This window comes from Rhinoraja longicauda, chromosome 34, assembly GCF_053455715.1.
Source record: "Rhinoraja longicauda isolate Sanriku21f chromosome 34, sRhiLon1.1, whole genome shotgun sequence".
NCBI lineage: Eukaryota > Metazoa > Chordata > Chondrichthyes > Rajiformes > Arhynchobatidae > Rhinoraja > Rhinoraja longicauda.
The window spans coordinates 9,307,675-9,314,586 of NC_135986.1; positions in this window are offsets into that span (position 1 = coordinate 9,307,675).

A 6,912-nucleotide genomic window follows, 5' to 3' on the forward strand; every position below is an offset into this window, starting at 1 on the left:
GTTAACTAACAATAAGATAAAGATTTCCAAGGTTAATTTGCAGCGTTTCCTAATTTTTGATTTGGTTATTCCTATTTTTTACTTTAAGAATCCTCATGATTTACTGCATTGTGCAAAGAGCGTCTGTTTGCAGCAACTCGTCCACTCCTGTGAAAAGCACCCTGTTTGCTTGTTATTTTTTGTCAAGGGAAATAAAAAAGATATGTCCCCAAGCCCATGTTGTTTGAAACTTTCTGAAGTAGCCGCAAAAAACAAATAGGCTGGCAGGTTTTTGTTTACCCTCAGCTGCATTAAGCCATGGATTTGTGTTGCTCTAGGCCTGAATGTGTCAACCGAGCCTCTTGATGGATTTTGTCACCTCTGATCAGAAAGCAGAGATTCAAGAGCGAAACAGGGGAGTGCTGGGGAACTCAAGAGGGTCAGGCAGCATCTGCAGTTCCTTGTGCCTCCAAGCTTAAGTTCGAGTCTGCATTCAGAGGCAAGAGGACAAAACGTAGACTGGCATTTGGAGTGTCAGTGCGGAGTGTGTTAAAGCACGGGCCTTTATCTCCTGCCCTGATAGGTCTAAAGGATTACTTAGCTGTCCTTCAAGAGGCGGTGAAGATCGCTCCCTGGTGTCTGGGCCCATGTTTAGCCTTCAGTCACCGTTGCTAAACACAAATTAACAGCTCATTATCATGCTGCTGTTTGAGAGGTCCATGCTGTGATTAGATTAGAGTTTCTCACTGTGGCCACTTTTTAAAATTGATTATAAAGCACTCAGCAACATCCTGAGAATTAGTTTATTTTAATTTAATTTAGAGATACAGCATGGAAACAGGACCTTCAGCCCACCGAGTCCGCACCGACTGACGATCCCCGCACATTAACACAAACTTATACACACTAGGGACAATTTACACTTATACCAAGTACGCAATCTCCAGCCAATTAACCTATAAACCTGAACGTCTTTAGAGTGTGGGAGGAAACCGAAGATCTCGGAGAAATCCCACGCGGTCACGGGGAGAACGTACAAACTCCGTACGTACAGCACCCGTAGTCGGGATCGAACCCAGGTCTCTGGTGCTGCAACCGCTGTAAGGCAGCAACTCTACCGCTGCGCCACCGTGCTGCCACACCGGGTGATACCACATCGACCATCAATCACACTAGTTCTACGTTGTCCCACTGTCTCATCCACTCCCTACACACTAGGGGGTAATTTACAGACGGCCGATTAACCTACAAACCCGAAATTCTTTGGGATGTGGGAGGAAACCGGAGCGCCCGGTGGAAACCCACACAGTCACAGGGAGATAGAAATAAAAAGCTGGAGTAACTTAGCGGGACAGGCAGCATCTCTGCAGAGAAGGAATGGGTGATGTTTCGGGTCGAGACCCTTCTTCAGACTAGTCAGGGGAAAGGGAAATAAGAGATAGAGACGATGATGAAGAGAGATATAGAACAATTAATGAAAGATATGCAAAAAAGTAATGATGATAAAGGAAACAGGCCATTGTTAGTGTAAGAAAATAACTGCAGATGCTGGTACAAATCGAAGGTATTTATTCACAAAATGCTGGAGTAACTCAGCCAGTCAGGCAGCATCTCAGGAGAGAAAGAATGGGTGACGTTTCGGGTTGAGACCCTTCTTCAGACTGATGTCAGGGGGGCGGGACAAAGGAAGGATATAGGTGGAGACAGGAAGATAGAGGGAGAACTGGGAAGGGGGAGGGGAAGAGAGAGACAGAGGAACTATCTAAAGTTGGAGAAGTCAATGTTCATACCGCTGGGCTGCAAGCTGCCCAAGCGAAATATGAGGTGCTGTTCCTCCAATTTCCGGTGGGCCTCACTATGGCACTGGAGGAGGCCCATGACAGAAAGGTCAGACTGGAAGTGGGAGGGGGAGTTGAAGTGCTGAGCCACCGGGAGATTAGGTTGGTTAAGGCGGACTGAGTGAAGGTGTTGAGTGAAACGATCGGCGAGCCTGCATTTGGTTTCGCCGATGTAAAGAAGTAGACATCTAGAGCAGCGGATGCAATAGATGAGGTTGGAGGAGGTGTTGTTAGTTGATGGCCATTGTGAAAACGAGAAGCATATGCGACTTGGGTGGGGGAGGGATAGAGAGAGAGGGAGTGCAGGGCAGGGGTTACTTGAAGTTGGAGAAATCAAATTCATACCACTGGGCTGTAAGCTGCCCAAGCGAAAGATGAGATGCTGTGAGGCAGTCATGGTGAGAACGTGCAAACTCCCTACAGCACCCGAGGTCAGGATCGAACCAGGGTCTCTGGCACTGCGAGGCGGCAGCTTTACCCGCTGCGCCGCCAGAGATTATCGTGAGGGAAGGGATACAAGTGCGATTCTTTTCCCTCTTTCTGAGCAGAAACCCAGCGTGGTCTCCATGACAGCACCAAGGAGCATTAACATTTTGTCCGGGACTTTTCCATCATCAGGTGGGAAGTTTTAGAAGTGTCAATGGGTATAAAAACATCAAATGTACATAAATGCAGAACTTTTAAGCCACGTTATACCGGTGGAATTCACATGCACATGCCATCAGATATAAATTTTCGACATAAATCCTGAGCAATTGGTGCCTTGGAGTTAACATGGATGTCACCTTTGTGAAGGAAAGAACTGCAGATGCTGGTTTAAATCGAAGACAGACACAAAATGCTGGAGTAACTCAGCGGGACGGGCAGCATCTTTGAAGAGAAGGAATGGGAGACGTTTCAGGTCGAGACCCTTTTTCGGACTGATGTCAGGGGGGTGAGCAGTACAGAGATAAAGTGTAGTCGGAGACAGTAAGGCTGGTGGGAGAACTGGGAAGGGGAGGGGATGGAAAGAGAGGGAAAGCAAGGGTTACTTGAAGTTAGAGAAGTCAATGTTCATACCGCTGGGGTGTGAGCTGTCCAAGCAAAATATGAGATGCTGTTCCTCCAATTTGTGCTGGGCCTCACTCCGACAATGGAGGAGGCCCAGGACAGAAAGGTCAGTGTGGGAATGGGAGGGGGAGTTGAAGTTTTTGGCAACCGGGAGATCAGGTTGGTTTAGGAGGGCCGAGCGGAGGTGTTCAGGGAAACGATCGCTGAGCCTGCACTTGGTCTCGCCAATATACAGGAGTCCACATCTGGAACAGCAGATACAGTAGATGGATGTCACCTAATCAGTTTAATTTAGATTTAGATTTAGAGATACAGCGCGGAAACAGGCCCTTCGGCCCACCGGGTCCGCGCCGCTCAGCGATCCCCGCACATTAACACTATCCTATACACACTAGCGACAATTTTTACATTTACCCAGTCAATTAACCTACATACCTGTACGTCTTTGTGGAGTGTGGGAGGAAACCGAAGATCTCGGAGAAAACCCACGCAGGTCACGTGGAGAACGTACAAACTCCGTACAGACGGCGCCTGTAGTCAGGATCAAACCTGAGTCTCCGGTGCTGCATTCGCTGTAAGGCAGCAACTCTACCGCTGTGCCACCGTGCCGTACAGTTGAGAGACGGTGCAGAAATAGGCCCTTCGGCCCACCAAGGAGGGCCTAGCCCAAGCACCTTCCCTATGGAGTCTTCCAGAGGCTGCATTCAGTTTCAATAGACAATAGACAATAGACAATAGGTGCAGGAGTAGGCCATTCAGCCCTTCGAGCCAGCACCGCCATTCAATGCGATCATGGCTGATCACTATCAATCAGTACCCCGTTCCTGCCTTCTCCCCATACCCCCTCACTCCGCTATCCTTAAGAGCTCTATCCAGCTCTCTCTTGAAAGCATCCAACGAACTGGCCTCCACTGCCTTCTGAGGCAGAGAATTCCACACCTTCACCACCCTCTGACTGAAAAAGTTCTTCCTCATCTCCGTTCTAAATGGCCTACCCCTTATTCTCAAACTGTGGCCCCTTGTTCTGGACTCCCCCAACATTGGGAACATGTTATCTGCCTCTAATGTGTCCAATCCCCTAATTATCTTATATGTTTCAATAAGATCCCCCCTCATCCTTCTAAATTCCAGTGTATACAAGCCCAATCGCTCCAGCCTTTCAACATACGACAGTCCCGCCATTCCGGGAATTAATCTAGTGAACCTACGCTGCACGCCCTCCATAGCAAGAATATCCTTCCTCAAATTTGGAGACCAAAACTGCACACAGTACTCCAGGTGCGGTCTCACCAGGGCCCGGTACAACTGTAGAAGGACCTCTTTGCTCCTATACTCAACTCCTCTTGTTACGAAGGCCAACATTCCATTGGCTTTCTTCACTGCCTGCTGAACCTGCATGCTTCCTTTCATTGACTGATGCACTAGGACACCCAGATCTCGTTGAACTCCCCCTCCTCCTAACTTGACACCATTCAGATAATAATCTGCCTTTCTATTCTTACTTCCAAAGTGAATAACCTCACACTTATCTACATTAAACTGCATCTGCCATGTATCCGCCCACTCACACAACCTGTCCAGGTCACCCTGCAGCCTTATTGCATCTTCCTCACAATTCACACTACCCCCCAACTTAGTATCATCTGCAAATTTGCTAATGGTACTTTTAATCCCTTCGTCTAAGTCATTAATGTATATCGTAAATAGCTGGGGTCCCAGCACCGAACCTTGCGGTACCCCACTGGTCACTGCCTGCCATTCCGAAAGGGACCCATTTATCCCCACTCTTTGCTTTCTGTCTGTTAACCAATTTTCTATCCATGTCAGTACCCTACCCCCAATACCATGTGCCCTAATTTTGCCCACTAATCTCCTATGTGGGACCTTGTCGAAGGCTTTCTGAAAGTCGAGGTACACCACATCCACTGACTCTCCCTTGTCAATTTTCCTAGTTACATCCTCAAAAAATTCCAGTAGATTTGTCAAGCATGATTTCCCCTTCGTAAATCCATGCTGACTCGGAACGATCCCGTTACTGCTATCCAAATGCTCAGCAATTTCGTCTTTTATAATTGACTCCAGCATTTTCCCCACCACTGATGTCAGACTAACTGGTCTATAATTACCCGTTTTCTCTCTCCCTCCTTTCTTAAAAAGTGGGATAACATTTGCTATTCTCCAATCCACAGAAGTCTCGACCCAAAACGTCATCTATTCCTTCCCTCCAGAAATGCTGTCTGACCCGCTGAGTTACTCCAGCTTTTTGTGTCTATCTTCAGTTTAGCACATGGTCAGAGAGTCGTAGACCAATCCAGCACGGATACAGGCCCAACGTGTCTATATCCCTCCGAAGAAGTGTCCTGACCCGAAACATCACCTCCCACGTTCTCCAGAGATGCTGTTTGACCCGTTCTTCTTCTTTCATGTCCATCATCTATGTTTCAAATGTTACATCACTGTCATCGTCCGTCCTGTGAGTTTAGTTTAGAGATATTGCATGGCAAAACAGGCCCTTCGGCCCACCGGGACCAAGCCGACCATCGATCGCCTGCCCACATTAGTTCTACGTTATCCCACTTTCTCACCCACTACTTACGCACTAGGAGGGGGCAATTTACAGATGCCACCAATCCTTACACACTCGGGGAGTCATTTACAGAAGCCAATTAGCCTACAAACCCGCACGTCTTTGGGATGTGGGAGGAAACCGGAGTACCGGGAAGAAACCCACACGGTCACAGGGGGAACGTACAAATTCCACTCAGACAGCATCCGGTGTTAGAATCGAACCCAGGTCTCTGGCGCTGTGAAACAGCAGCTCTCCCAGCTATGCCACTGGGTTGCCCTCCAGCTTATTGTGTTTTTTCCCCATATCCCTCGAGACATTTGGTAACCATGTACCTGTCCAAATGCCTTTTAAATTTAGGAGTAGCACCTGCCTCAACCACCTTCAGATTTTAGATTTTTTTTTAGATTTAGAGATACAGCGCAGAAACAGGCCCTTCGGCCCACCAGGTCCGTGCCGCCCAGCGATCCCCGCACACTAACATTATCCTACAGCCACTAGGTGCAATTTTTACATTTGCCCAGCCAATTAACCTACATACCTGTACGTCTTTGGCCCCTTGTTCTGGACTCCCCCAACATTGGGAACATGTTTCCTGCCTCTAACGTGTCCAACCACTTAATAATCTTATACATTTCGATAAGATCCCGACCCAAAGCATCAAGCATCACTTATCCATGTTCTCCAGAGATGCTGTCTGACCCTCTGAGTTACTCCGGCACTTTGTGTCTTTGGTTGTAAAGCAGCTTCTGCATTTCCTTGTTTTTCAAGGCTGATCTTTTGTTTGCTACTGGGAGTGGGAATTAAATGATGTTTAGTTTAGGGATACAGCGCAGAAACAGGCCCTTTGGCCTACCAAGTTCGCGCCGACCAGCGAACGAGTGTTAACACTATCCTGCACACACTAGCGACAATTTACACTATACCATGCCAATTAATCTACAAACCTGTGCGTCTTTGGAGTGTGGGAGGAAGTGTACTTTATTGCCACATATACCTAGGTACAGTAAAATGCTGTTTTTTTTGCATACAACCTGTTTAAATCACACAGCAGACCTCACCTGGGCAGAACACAAAGAGTCACCATGTTTCTGGTGTTGACAATGTTTAGTTTAGTTTCAAGATACATCGTGGAAACAGGCCCTTCGGCCCAACGAATCCGCACCGACCAGCAATCACCGCACACTAACGGTGGTGCAGCGGTAGAGTTGCTGCCTTACAGCTAATGCAGCGCCGGAGACTCAGGTTCGATCCTGACTACGGGCGCATTCTGTACGGAGTTTGTACGTTCTCCCCGTGACCTGCGTGGGTTTTCTCCGAAAACTTTGGTTTCCTCCCACAGTCCAAAGACGTGCAGGTTTGTAGGTTAATTGATTGGGTAAATGTAAAAATTGTCCCTAGTGTGTGTAGGATAGTGTTAATGCGCAGGGATCGCTGGGCGGCGCGACTCGGTGGGCCGAAGGGTCTGTTTCCGCGCTG